Raw genomic sequence first — 15,384 nt, 5'->3', positions numbered from 1 at the left:
ATTTCCTGCCTTATCAATATTCAAAAGGCAGGTCGCAATTTGCAATCCATTGGGAATGGGCTACAAGCACAGGGACGGTGGCCAGCTGAGGACAGCAGACCACCATGCCTGTGTTTCCTTTTTAAATAAAGCAATGTTATTTTTTCAAATGCAGCCTATTTTCCTCAAAGGAAAACAGCATGCATTTAAAAGAAAAAAATGAAACGATTTCTTTTCATATTTTAAGGGCAGGCAGTGGTCTGTGGGACCACTGCCTGCTCTTAAAAATTATTTTCGCTGACAAACACAATGGGGAAGCGATCCCCTGAAGATCCCTTCCTGTTTGGGACTGGCTTACCACCAATTTAAAATTAGTGGTAACTGTGATTGTTTTGCGACTGCATTTGCGGTCGCCAAACAATTGTACATACCAGTGTGACTCACTATTAGGATGGGACACCATTGGCACGCATCTTCCTAATAGTGACATACAAACCCTATTTTGCGAGTCATTAATAGGTTACCAACTCGTAAAATAGGATTTGTGCACTCTACAACACTTTTTAATGGTCGCAAACAACCCGATTTTCTGCTTGCAACCCCTAAAAACGGTCGTACATCTGGACCCTTATTCTTTAATCTGAAAACTGTACAACCTGTGTTACCCTGGCTAGAGCATGTACCATATGAGCAACAGCAGTACTAGCTTTACTCGGGCACAACGAACAGGTACCACATGGGCATCAGCAGTGCAAGATTATGTTTGAGCGCAAAACAGGTAATGCATGGCTATGAGAAATGCAAGCTTCCCATGAACACACAGAAAGGTACTGTAGACGCAGCAGATGGGTAAACTCATAGGACATGCAAGGCACAAGTGGAAGCAAGCATCACATACTTCCACCACACAACGTGTGCAGCAACCTTCCGACTCATACACATCAGTTACAGCAAATGCAATAGCAGTGGGTGATGGATAGGCCCTTTCTGCAGATAGATCCTAAGTGGGATCACAGGCCTGAATTAGGCATTGCAGGAGAGGGGGGCATCCAGATGGAAGCTATGGCGAGCGGTCCGAGACCTGCGCACACAGACGCTATCTTGGGCAGCCGGACAGGGTGATGCTTGGCTAGGTTAGCAGGCAGCAGCGGCCGTTCCATTAGAGCAAAGGAGCGCCATTCCACCCTGCCACCACCAGCCAAAAAAACGATAATAAAACGGGGTTTAGACATGTTTTATTATAGATTTTTCATTCCCTGGACCCGCCCCAGGACTTTGACGAGTCTTGGGGACGGGTCCAGGGGATGACACTGCTGTTAGCGGAGTGGTGGGCACTCCCTTCACTGCAAATGAGCAGTGAATCTATAGTTTGTCTGATGCCCGATGGAGCTACTTGGTTTAGCTATAGGGAAGATGGGCCGTGGATTCCCTCCTTGGTCGTCACCTACCCAGTCGGTCTTTAGGCAGACTTCTTTTCGTCTCTCCTTATTGTCTCTTCCCTAGCTCCTATCCTCTCTCCCCTGAATCTCTCCCCTTGCCTGCTACTCTGCCTACCCCCTGTCCTTTGTGCCCTTTGACTAAGCACTCCTTCTCTCCTTGTTGGGGAAAGATCCAATACTTATACTCTGGAGTCTCAGCGAACCCGCTGAGTGAGTCCACTGCGCCAAGGGCGCCACTCACACTTGAGGTATGGTATGGCACCCCTTGCCAAAGCACTCCCTCTCCCCTTTTCGGGGAAGGGTCCAGTATGTAGGCCTTGGAGTCTCAGAGACCCCTCTGAGCACTCGCGTAGCTAGGGGGGTGCGGGGGGGGGGCGGTCCGCCCCGGGCAGCAGCCACGGCACTATTTTGGGGGCGGCGGCCTTATAATTTAATTGGACACTCCTGACATAAATTACAAAGGATGCAGCCAGTGCCTGCGTGAACAGCGAGCACACCTGCCTGTTGAGCGCCCTGTAACTACCCCGTCTGTGCCCTGTCCCTGACTGTCCCAGGGCCGTCAATCTTGTAGCGCGCGAAAGCGCTACCAATGACGGCCCTGGGCATACTGTTTGGCCAGCCCTCGCGCGCTGAAATGCAGTACAGCAACAGTGAGGCGTCACGTGACGTGCTAGCCTCTCGTGAGCCTCCTCCGCGCAGTGCTAAAACGGCGCCTCTAACTACGGGCCGCAGCAGGTGCGACCAAAACCTGTCCCCGATGCAGCTCCTCACTGTGCCCCCATTGCGCCGTTTAGCCTCTCCTTCCTGCTGCCCCGAATCGAATGCCTTAACAGTGAACAGTCTAAGGTGCGCCCGCCCGCTCCGACAGTCACAGGCCTGGGACGAAGGCCTACTTTAATGCACCCCTGGGGTAGCCGTCTGCTTTGGATCACGGCAGTCGCCCCTGCCCCTGGCCTGCTCGTTCGATGGTTGAGCACTGCCAGAGCTGAGTTCAGCTGCTACCAGGGCTACCTACGGCGCACAGACAGCGTTATCAGCTCTTTGATCTCCGCTTTCCATTCAGGTAAGCCAGAAATATGCCTCCTGCTTTATAATTTAATGTTTCATTTGCAAAGTGTTTAATTGTGTTAGTAAACAATGTATTTTTGTGACATTTGAGTAAACTTTAGCCTAGGGAGTGTTGCGTGACGATTTAAAAACGACATGCATTACTGGGCTTATGCAATCAATAGTAATGCAGCTGGTGTTGGCATGTTGTCACTTTTCACCAGTGGATGCATTTACATGAAAACTCACTTTTCCCTTCTCCACTGCCCAGTTGGGGTCGTTCACAACACTTACGCTGATCTGTTGAGTTTGTGGGCTGCAGGACGAATCTGAACTTCACACTTACCAGTGAAGTCCTCCAGTCATGTGCGTTTGTGACAGGCTGGAGGAGAGGCCCTGATTGCACCCCTAACATGACCAACGGGAGAGAGACACTACAACAGAAAGACTGTCTCTCACATGACAGCGCTAGCAGCAGCAAGCAGCACTGTTACAGCTTTAGAGAGCAGAGAGGAGTAGAGAGCTGGACTGTGTGTGGATCACTGCTCAGGTGCGAGGCCATCCCTGCTGTGTCCGTGTGCAGTGGCTCGGAGGGTGCACTTCGTCATGAGCTCTTTTAGTTCAATATTAAACTGGTTAAATCTTACTGGTAATTTTGCATTCATTTATCATTACGGGCCCTCGTGTGAAGTTAGTTCCCTTCCTGACGCTGTGCAGAAGTTTTAAGATCTCCTTAGAGTGTTTTGTTGCTCAAATTGGTTTCATTTCTGATATTTACGTTTCCCTCATCTTCATTGCTTGATTTTACACACAAGAAAGTGTCACTCATAGTCACTGTATGCTGTCATAATTACACTGAAATTATGAAAATCTCACATAGCAATCTGAAACCTTGGCAGCTATGTACAGTTTAATAATTAGTGCTTGTGTCATCGCCACCGCGGAGTGGCACGCACAGTCTGATAATCTCTGATAAATTATTTCAGTCACACACAATCAATTTAGTTTAAATCTGCAGGCAGGGCTGCTCTGTCTAATCATCCTTCTGAGTAAGCCTGGTTTATCTGCAGATCTGATTTAAGCCCAGTAAATCAGCAGGACCGGCCGCAGGGCTGCTCTTTCTCCTCATCCTTATCATGGGCGACCTGACTAACTGGGTTTATCTTCGCAGACTACGGGTCATTGCGTGACAGTTTTACCAGCCAGGCTGGCTCTCGCTGCTCTCTCGTCACTGGGGCCCGCCCGGGAGGGGAGGTGTCGGGTGAGTTTCTTGTTGGTCAAATGTCAGTAATTTCTGATATTTAGAAGTTTCCCCAGTCTTTATTGCATGTCACTCTTAGTCATTGAAATGTCACTCATAATTACACTAAAATTATGAAAATGTCACACATAGCAATCTGAAATCTTGGCAGTTATGAGTCGAGTCTGGGGCAGTGGCAGTGCCTGAGCGATTTGCTGCAGACTGTAGCAGAACTAACCCCTTTGGTAGAGACCCTGCCACCACTGTGGTGTACTGGAGCCTGAGGAAGGTAAGAGCTAAACAGTTGTCACGAGGGGAGGAAAGGATCTTTGGTGAGTGGCAGGGCAGTGGGCACAAGTCCTATAAAAAGAAGTGGGGGGGACTAACCAAGTTAGGCAGTCAGCAAATTACATCATGACATGTGCCATCCATAGCTGCCAAGGTTTCAGATTGCTATTGTGACATTTTCATAATTTCAGTGTGGTTATGAGTGAAATTTGACATTTTCTTGCGAGCAAAATTCAAGCAATGAAGATAAAGAAACATAAATATCAGAAATTAGACCCATTTGAGCTACGAAAAACCCTTAGAAGATCTAAAACGGCTGCAAACGCCTGCTGCAGCGGACAATAATTAAAATGACAGTTACGGACCTCTAGTAAGCAGGTCACATGGCTCCGCTAAGAATTAACACCAAAAAGAGCAAGGACCTGCGGTTAGGCTGTAGAACTGCTGGAGCGAAGCTGTGCAATAAGAGCCACTGACAATACAAGACAACAGTTTAGTAGAGAACACAGATCTTTACTGGACCCATTAATGTAGAAGGGGTATTGCTGGGTGCACATGACGCATTCAGAGTTGTAGTGGCAGGAGCATCACCAGAGCCTGCCTTGATGTCCTGGCATAAATATCTCTAGTGTCTCACAACGAGTGACAAGTTACACACCAAGTGTAAATACACCAGACAACACTTAAAGCAAAGGTTGACATTTTTTTTCTGCCCCATGGCACAGAAGCAGCTTGGTCTTCAGTCGGGTATTCAGTCCACCCTGCATTGCTCTTTAAAGCCTGCAGCACAGCAGGTGTTGAAAGACCCCTAAATCCAACACCCACCTTCAGATCCAGATTCACACAGGTAAGTGCAAAAGTTGTCTGTCTCGAGTGACGGTCACAACACACGCTGATGTCTGTGAACATTTGGCATTGTGGATGTTTGGAGAGAGCTCAAATAATAAACCAGGATAGAAGAATCACTAAACTCAATGCTGCCCTCTCTGTCCCACATGGGACCTGGGCCCAGACTATAACAAGATACCCTAACACTAATCTCATTTGCCTCAGGCCTATACCATAAATTCATTAGAGTCAGCTGACTCACGGACTCCGGCCACCACAGTGAGCATGTGTGTGATAGCATGATTGCTGGGCAAGCCACAGGAGAGCCTGTGAGACACACATAGCGGTCACAGTCAGGCAGGATGACAGATATGTTTGAAAGTATTTTTAAAAAAATCCCACCAGTATAATTAAGCGAGTGGCCCCGGGGTGCTGTGCGCAGCCCTCTACAACTGCAAGTTCAGATTGTTAACACTTACTTGCACTAGTTAATAGATCAATGTAAAACTAGCATTCCAATGAGACATGTGAGAAGCATTCGTGCCCGAAATTTGACAGTGAGGTGAGATTCAAAATTCGAGTCCGAGACTTAAGATCACACAATCACAGGGCTGCGGATGCCAGGGGCGGCAATCTGAGGGATAGCCCCGGGCGCCTCAAGCTCTAGCTACGCCCCTGCCTCTGATAGAGTCCACTGCATAAAGGGAGCCTCTCGCAATAGAGATAGGGAAGGGATACCACTTCCCTTGGGATCACAGCTTACTGGACTTCGGACGTTGCCTTGACTCGTCTACCGGTTTGTGTCCCCGTCACCCTTCCCCTCCTCTCCCCATGCTGTGTCTCTCACCCTCCTCTCCCCTCCTCTTTCCCACCTTCATTATCTGTCTACTTCCCCTACTCCAACCCCCCCTGAATCTCTCACCTTGCCTTCTTTTCCCCTTACGTATTTGTGCTTATTGTTTATCTCGACCTTACAAGTAACTATGTTGCCATGCTCTAAGAACTGTGTAACCTTTGCAACGATGTAACCTGTAACTATGATCTGATGCTCATGTAAAGCGATCTTATACCTCCGAGTCTAGCCAGCGCTATATAAAACTTTTAAAATAAATAAATAAATAAAATCCAGCCCCATCCGTGTTGCTGTGGCTGGAGAGAGCAGGCACAGGCTAGTAGTCCTCCTGGGAGGGCCAGTTGCCGGCGCCCAGGCCAATCCAGACGCTGATTTCATGCAGTGTTAGGGTTGGCCGCAGTGCAGTCTGAGAACCTGTGCCCAGAGGTAGAGAACAAGAGCTTGATGGGGCAGGTAATTTTTTATTTATTTATTTTTGTCACCCGAATCCCCCCCTCTCCACATCCCTCCTACGGTCACTTTGGCAGGAGACGGGCTGCTACTTTTAGGGAGCACAATCCTCAAGAGCGCCAGGTGATGGAGGTGGTTGTGATCATAACCCTCAAAACACTAGACATGCTGCCCAATTTCCAAGACTCTCGCTGCCATGGAAAGGGGAGCAGAATAACTCATCATGTTCTCACACCAGCTCTCGCTCACCAAAATAATACATCGTGTGGCCCATAAAACATTTTCACTAACAACAGCTGCATTCATTAGACCACTTAGGAGTTCTATACATGACAGCCAATTATATCTTAGCTGGCAAAATAGTAAATTGCCTAAGGCTAAGATGAGTGCATTTGCTAGTACATTTTATAATATTAATGATAGGCTCATTGTATAATGCAGTCCCCATATGATATAATATACCTCTTGCCTTATTCTCCAAAACAATACTGGCCTTATGTGGCAGAAAAATAATGGATGTTTTCTGGATTACAGTGATGGACAAATAGTAGTGGCAAAGATGGGCAGAGACTCTAGGGCACTGCTTGCCAAATCCTATAACCCAATGATATCGACATATGACATGATAAAGAGGAGCGCATGTTGTTTAATATGTAATACTGTGATGGGCATATCATGAAGTGCAATAATGGGCACATTCTGCAACACCATAATGGGCACATTCTGAAATACCTTAGTGGGTACCTTCTGTAGTACTATAAGGGGTATCTTCTGCCAGGCCATAATTGGCACTATGTGCAGTGCCTTAATGGGCACCCTCCAAAGTACCATAATGGGCACATTATGCTGCACTCCAATGATCAGGCTGGGCACTTTCAAATCTTGCACCATTTCCATCAATAAGGGGGTACCTCAGGGCTCATTTTTGCACCCAACCTTGTTATGTTATGTTACGTATTTTTGTAAATTGCTTGATTACCAAAAGAGGCATCTTGTGGCTGGCTGGGATAGCAGGAAACGAGACCACAGGAATAGAATTAGCATGTGGATAAAAGGCATGTTTTCACGGGTTGCCACCCCAAGCACAAATCCTCTGCCACCCCAGTTGGCATATTCGAATCTGTGGATCACCAGCACTTTGGCGGAGGCTGATCGTAGAAACCTTCCTGGTGTATACCAGGTGAAGCTCTTCCTCAAAAGATCAGGCCCTTGCAGAGCTTTGTACACAGTGCACAATGCCTTGAAAGTGAGCCTCTGTCTGACAAGGAGCCAATGAAGTTTCTTGACGAGCTTAGATACCGAATGATATGAACGAATTTTAGAATGCACCCAGGCTGCAGCATTCTGCAAGGTTTGCAGTTTGTTGCTAACATGTTGTTGGGCATTCAAGTACTGCGCGTGGCAAAAGTCTATCTTCGATAAGACTAGCGAGTTCACTAGAGCTTTCTGCAGATGATCTGGAATAAAGGGAAGAATCTTCTTAATCATCTGAAGAGTGAGTGAAGAAAGCATAACGTTAGACAATTTGTTGTTTAGGAAAACTCCCAGATTCTTGGTGGACCTGGCTGGAGAGGGGAATAATCCCAGTTCGGGCGACCACCATTCCGGGGACCAAAAAGAGACCTAGGGCCCAAACAGCAACACCTCTGTCTATTTGGAGTTGAGTTTGAGGCAGTTCATGGACATCCACAGGCAAACTACCTTCATGCAATCAAAAAATCTAGCAGCAACTCCTGTGTCCTCCGTAGTCAGCTAGACAACAATTTGTGAGTCATCGGCATAGGACGTCAAGGCGAAGCCGAACAATCTAATCAGTTCAGCCAAAGAGATGGACTGAACGAGCAGCCCTTGGGTACCCCACAAGGAAAAGAGTAAGTGGTACAGTCACCTAGGTGTACCGAATGCTCACGGCCGGAGAGAAAAGCGCCATAGTGAAAACCGACTAAGGAGCGTTTCTGTTTATGAGACGTGTTCCCTGACTCTGGGACCGTCTGGAAGTTCCACATTATCAAGCGTGGTTTCCATCCTAAACGGTATTGGAATTATATACTGATACTGGATGTCGTATATATACATAAAAACTCTTTTCACTATGGCGCTTTACTGAGAATTACATAACTCAGAGCCAGAATTAAGAAACATTCCGCGCACGGGATCCTTATTTGACATAATTTTTTCAGTCTTTGGATTTCTGAACGCCATATGATCATAGGTTCTTTTGGTGTCGGATGAGACAAACTTTACTCATACTGGACTATGGGACAATTTTAAGACCTTTAGAGCCTGGGCCTTTTTACGTGTTCTATGCTTTTGACCACGAACATACGCCACAGACTCAGACGAAAACCGTTGGTCTTTAGCCTTGAAAAAGTCGTCAAAAGACGAAACACGTGTCGGCTGTCTCTGTTCTTGTTCTCCGTGTCAACATTGAAGAATATAAGAAAATAAAAGAATCACTGTTTTTGTACACAACTTGTTCTGCTTTAATATTGTTTACATTCCTCTTTGACTCACTGGAGTTAATGGCTTTGACTTTGTAGGGTTGTGCTCTGTCAACCAAATTTGTGTATGAAACCAAATTGGGTGACATCCAGGAGATTATTAGTGTGAATGTACTCAACCAGTTGTTTGTTCAGGACCTTTTCAATGATTTTGGCAGGCAGAGAAATACAGGAAATGGGGCGATAGCAGCTTGGATCATGTGGGTCAATGAAGTTTTTCTTTTTAATTAAATGTAAGACTGAAGCTTTCTTCTATGCTGATGGAAGAGAACCTGAATGACACATCAGCTAGGAGATATCTGCCAGTTTTGTCCCAAAAATCTCGGCTGTCAGGGTAGTCACCTTAGGAGGGTAGGAATCACTTGGCAAGCCCGATTTGGATGCCTTGTTTAACATCTGTGTGGTGCCTCTATACCAGCGGGTGAAGTCCTGTGGTTTTGATGCATTTTTTTATGCTGATGACATGTTGCTCATGTCAGTGGGACAGGATATTGACAATGCAAAACATCCTTCTCAAGATTGCCTAAGGAAAATCGCAGCCTGGATGACTAACAATTGCCTCACGCTGAACAGTGGAAAATCTGAGATCTTAGTGTTCTGAAAAGCTCAGCACCTCTGGACTCCCAAATGGTGAGAGGCAGAAATGGGGGCAGTGCCTTCACCATGTCACACCTTAAAGAATCTGGGCTTCAAATGGACCAGGAACTTTCCAGGAAGAACCAAATTGTTGCTAAATGTGGCACCTGTTTTGCAACTATTAGACTTTCGAAGAAGGTCTTTCCTAGGCTACCATTCTATGCCAGAAAAATGCTGGTCCAGACTCTGCATATAAGTTGTCAGGATTACAGTAACATGCTATTCATGGCAGTCAACAACACCTTACTGTCTACCATCCTATCTCTCTCCTCCCCTTGTTAGGAAAGATATTGGAGACACATATCCACAAACAGATCATCACCTACTTGGAGGTCAACAGCCTACTCCACATCTCCCAATCAGGTTTTAGACCATCCCATAGCACTGATACTTCTCTACCTGCAGCAGTAGACTCCATTAGACTTGCCCTAGATGATCGACAGCCAGTCATGCTGATTCTATTGAATCTATCAGCCGCATTCAACACCATCTCACACTCAATTCTGGTGCATCGTCTCCAACAGAGAGGCATCCCAGGGTTAGCATTGTACTGGTTGGTTAATTTTCTTAACAACAGGGTTCAAACAATCTCTATAACGACATTCCATTCTAGTACCATACCACTGAACAAAGGTGTCCCACAAGGTTCTTCCCTAAGCCCTACACTTTTCAATATCTATGTAACCCTGTAGGCTCAACTCATTAAATCCTACGGGTTCGAGACATTTTCATATGCAGCCGACACGCAATTGATCATCTCATTTGGGCAAGATACAGAGAGCATTAAATAAAAATTCCACACCTGCATGAAAGAGATTGCTACTTGGAAGTCCCTTAATTGCCTCCAACTTAACGCAGGAAAGATAGAATTATACTGTTTGGCAAAGCTCAGAGTATATGGAAGGACTGCTGGTGTCCACTACAACCGCAAAACATCTAGGCAATATCTTAGATGCTCAACTATCAATGCAAAACCCGATCGCCTCCGTATGTGGCACATGCTTTAGCACCTTGCGTTTGCACATAGAAATCTTTAGATGGCTACCTCGGGACTCACGAAAGACTCACATACAGGTGCAAATTATTACCCACTTGGACTATGGAAATGTGCCTCCAGTGAATCCCTTCTGGCTGAATTACAACTGGTCCAAAACAGGGCAGCACGTATGATTAATAACCTACCCCCTAGAAATACCTCAGTCCCCATACTTAGACACCTGCACTGACTTCTCATCTGAAAGAGATCACTATTCGAATTTCTCTGCCTGACATACAAGTCTTTGTCAGGGTCAGGATCAAAATACTTACGCAATAAGCTCCCCCCTTATATTCCAAGTAGAAACCTCTGATCAAGCCACCTATCACTCTTATGCTCCCGACGTATTCCCACAGTCAAATATGAAGGCCATGACTTCTCCTATCTTGCCCCACTCCACTGGAATAAACTTCCTCTTTCCATTCGAACATGCCCAAGCTTGGTGGAATTCAAGAAACGCCTGAACACCTGTCTGTTCTAACCGCCTCTTTCCCTCACCTACCTGCCCAACCAGCACCGTGATGTCCCTTCGGGGATGAGCTGTGCGCTATACCAAAAAACTAATAACATAACATAAACTCTAGGTGGTACAAAATACGCCTGCCCATTTGGTGTGTAATCTCCTGCAAGACTCCTCCTCGGCTCCTATTCTGAGAGATCTCCATTGGCTCCCTGTCCACAAGCGCATCCTGTTTAAGATCTGTTGTCTCACCCATAAGTCCTTGATGGGCAAAGCCTCTCTCTATCTCAAGGAGAAACGGCATCGCTATCTGCCTTCCCGCACCTTGAGATCTAGCGGCAAGTAGTTTCTGATTGTCCCCCATGTTCACACTGTGAAATACGGTGGTAGAGATTTCTCCTTTATGGCCCCCATGGCTTGGAATTAAATGCCTCTCCATATTTGCCATTGTGCGGACTTCACTAGATTCAGGAAAATGCGGATAACGTGGCTGTTTTACTGTTTAGCTTTCATGCTTATACTGGCCTAGCACCGAGATATATCTTAGGGTATGATTTGTTGCGCTTTATCAGGTAAGATTAACATATTAGCACAATAATGGGTGTGTTCTGCAGTACAATAATGGGCACATTCTTCAGCACAATAATGGGCACTATTAGCAGTACCATAATGAGCATGTTCTGCAGCACTATGATGGGCACTATTTGTAGTAGCATAATGAGCATGTCTGGGGGTGACTTTCTGTGGAACAATGGATACAATACAGTGGGAAAATGCCAGAGCCGGGGTGAGGGGCTCAGGGCGATGAGTGGAGGTACAAAAGCAGAGACTGAGAGCAATGAGGGAAGCGAAAGAGGCAGCAACCAGTCCCATAAATTGAGCAGTGACTACTGAAGGGGTAAAGGGAAGGTGGAGCACTGCTAAGAAAGAGCGAGACTGAGAGGAAAAGAAAATAGTCTCAGGCACTGCAATGCAAATATGCTGGATAGGAGGCGCAAGGACAAAAAAGCTTGAAGTAAGAGAGCCAAGCGCCTGTGAACTGATCTAAAGTGTGATTGACAATGTCTGAAGCCAATGGTTGAAACGGGAAAAACATAATAAGCCGGAGGTTTGAGTGGGTTAACACAAAATCCACTCAAAGTATATGGTACAGCATGTTGGATACAAAAGGTCTGTCAATGAGAGCCAGCTAAAGATGTCTGGAAGCAAGACCTAAAAATTAAAGTGAGTGAACTCTTCACGTTGACAAGGAACACAGTGCATCTCTTTCTGAAGTATGTGATCTGTCCAAATCTTCCATCCCAGGAAATATTCTCTGCCATTTCTAAAAACCATTATGGATATTTGTAGGTCTTGTCTACACAGCGCAAGTGCTGCGAGACATAGTATTTACAATTCAGTGGCCTTACAACCCACCCAGAGCATGTCATTAGTTGTTTTCATTTTCACTCTCATTTGTCTCAGTCTTTCGATTGCTTAGCTTCCGTAGGCTTCCCTTCCATTCTTGCAGTAGCTCCTCCCTGGAGCATGGACCAAGTACATGTGTTCTTCCTTGTCTTTGTTCTTTCTCAACTGTTTGCAACACACTTTTTTTTTTTTATACACATTTCAGTTGTATTCCTGGGTGTGAAATGTGCTTACCTACTTTAAACATAGGCATATGGATTCTTATTTATATTGCTTTCACCCTATCTGCAGTATCTATTGAAGGTTTCGTTATTTTTACCCACAACTGTACACATCTACACCACTCTGCTCAATGCTACTCCACTCTACGTCACTTCACTCCAATTTATGCCACCCTGCACCACTCCATCCTACTCCACAAATTCCACTCTACAACCCTTTAGGCCACTTTGATCTACATCACTTTTCTCTACTCTATGCCACACCAATCTACTGTATGCCACTCCACCCCACTGTATGCCACTGCACTACACTACTTGTCACTCCACTCTACGCTGCTCCATGCCACTGTGCCACACTACTCTATGCCAATCTACACTATGCCACTCCACTCCAGTACATACAATGCCACTCTATGGCACTGTATTCTACTCCACTCTATGCCACTTCACTCTACGCCAATCTCATTTACTCTACTCAATTCTACTCCACTCTATGCTACTCTACTCTATGCCACTTCTCTCTATGCCACTCCATTCTATTCTATTCCACTCCACTCTGTGCCACTCCACACCACTCTACTCCATGCCACCCAACACTCTGCCACTCTAATCTATACCACTATATGCTAGTCTACTCTACCCCACTCCACTCCATGCCAATCTACTCCACTCTACTCTACGCACACTACTCTACACCACTCTATGCCACTCCACTCTACTCTATGCCACTCCATGGCACTCCACCACACACAATGCCACACTACGGCACTCTATACCACTCCACTCTCTGGTACTCCACTTTTCTCTACACCACTCTATGCCACTCTTCTCTATGCAACTCTGCACCACTCTATGCCACTGCACTCTACTCCATGCCAGTCTACTCTACTCGACCCCACTTTTGCCACTCTGTGGCTTTCTACTCTATTCCACTCTATGCCACTCCACTCTCCTCAATGCCATTCTACACCACTTCACTCTGTGCCACTCCATGACACTTTATGCTATAACACTCTACGCCACTCTACTCTATTCCTCTCTACACCATGCAACTCTACTTCTCACCACTCCACATAATGCCCCGCCATTCCACACAATGTCTCTCTATGCCACTCCACTTTACACCACTATACTCTACTACACCACTCAACTCTATGCCACTCTGTGCCACTCCACAACTATCCACTCTAGTCTACACCACTCTATACCACTTCCCACCACAGAATACCACTCTATACCACTCCACTCTGTGCCACTATGCTCTACGCCACTCTATGCCATTCCATTCTACGCGAATCCATTCCACTCTACATCAGTCTGTGCCACTGTAGTCTATGTCACTCCCAGTAGCGGCCAGTGGTGGGAGTAGCTGCCGGGCGGTGACATGGGGAGGGGGAGGGGCAGGGTGGGGGGTAGGAATCTATGGATTACAGGTATGTAAACATATAAATAAATAAAACGAATTTCGTTCCGCGCACTGCATCCCCAAATGCGATGCAGTCACGCAACGAAATTCGTTTTCTTTCTTTATATGTTTACTTACCTGTAATCCTCCGTAATCCATAGATTACTACCCCCCACCATGCCCCTACCCCTCCCCACATCACCGCCCAGCAGCTACTCCCACCACCGACCGCTACTGGTCACTCCAGTCTATGCCAATCTACACCACTCTACTCTATGGCACACTACATCCCTCTACTCTACACTATTGTACTCCACTCTACGTCACTCCACTTTCTTCACTCTACTCTATGCCACTCCACCCTACACAACTCTGTCACTCCACTCTACACCACTCTATGCTACTCTAGTCAACTCTACACTACTCCACAACACTCCACTCTGAACCACTGTCCTCTATGCCCCTCTCCTCTATGCCGCGCCACTAACTTTTAGACATGCTGAACAACAGCCATGCTGCTGTACAACATGGCTAAAAGACATTGTCAAAGCCAATAGGTCTCACATAGGCGAGACCTATTGACTTTGTCATTGCTTGTTTAGTTTTGGCCACCAAAATATATCTCTAGTCTAGTGCCAAACAGTGTGTAACATGACCCCCTGAGCTCGGCCATCAATGTTTGTTTCTTTCTTTCCATACCAAGCACTGAAATCGCGCCAGTCTGCCAACTTCTTTTTTTACTTATACATTTTCTCGATTGCATGTTCGTGATTCTATTAAAGTCCTTTCCTTCAGAGACATACTTTGGGGAGGACGGCGTACAATTTTGGGAATAAACGCCTCTTTTACAGCAGTGAGTTAAGATTAGTAGGACAGTGATACAAGTAAAAGATATGCTGGAAGGAAAGCACAAGAGAGGAGTAGAGAGGTGCTTAAGCGATATAAACTGCGCATAGTCTTGGATTTAATGTATTATGCGAGAATCAAATCTGCCCTACTGCCAAAACGAATGCACCGCAGCGCTCTGAAGCGCCCCCGCAGCACGTGGCGCTAAACTAAAAACACATTTATAAACAAAACCAGTGTGCAGCTTTACCGTGAGTTTGATGGAGTCTTCGCCGTTTAAGGGGATTTCCTCAGCCCCTCCTTGGTTACTCGGGTGCCGCCGCGTGCCCTCTGTATCTTGAGGTGCCCTCTGCGTCGCGGGGTGCCGCTGGGTGCCCTCTTCGTGTCTCTGTGTGGCTCGGGGTGCCGCCGCGTGCCCTCTTTGCGTCTCTGGGTGCCTTGAGGTGCCGCCGCGTGCCCTCTTCGCGTCTGTGGGTGCCTCCCTGGCTCTCGAGCGCCTCTTCTCTGAAGAGCCCTCGCTGCTGAGTTCTGTTTAAAAAGGGGGCAGGCCCTGCGCCTTCAGACACATCCTCCTTACAACCTACCCACCCTCGCCTGCCCCCACCCTTCGCCCTCGCCCCTTTTCGTCTTGCTCTTTATAAGGATGGGGGTGTGACTGGGGTGGCCTGGCCGGACAGGGTGACTCTGCCCTGCATTCCAAGGCAGAGGACAGAGTGCTTGGCAACTTTATTTATCTTAATGAGAAAAC

At 46.7% G+C, this 15,384-nt stretch overlaps 1 protein-coding gene across 1 annotated transcript in view; it reads right to left on the bottom strand.

The window, feature by feature from the left end:
* EMP3 (epithelial membrane protein 3 (MAM blood group)) overlaps positions 1-15,106 on the bottom strand; it is a 114,858-nt gene extending 99,752 nt beyond the window's left edge. Inside the window, exon 1 of the mRNA XM_078654968.1 lies at positions 14,887-15,106. The gene's annotated coding sequence lies outside the window, so the exon portion shown is untranslated. The remainder of the gene's footprint in view (positions 1-14,886) is intronic.
* Between the last annotated feature and the right edge of the window lie 278 nt (positions 15,107-15,384).

The sequence above is a fragment of the Lissotriton helveticus genome, chromosome 7 (genome assembly GCF_964261635.1).
Source record: "Lissotriton helveticus chromosome 7, aLisHel1.1, whole genome shotgun sequence".
NCBI classification, from domain to species: Eukaryota; Metazoa; Chordata; class Amphibia; order Caudata; family Salamandridae; genus Lissotriton; species Lissotriton helveticus.
Note: the sequence above shows the minus strand (reverse complement) of the source record. Positions and strands in the feature narration are given on the sequence as shown.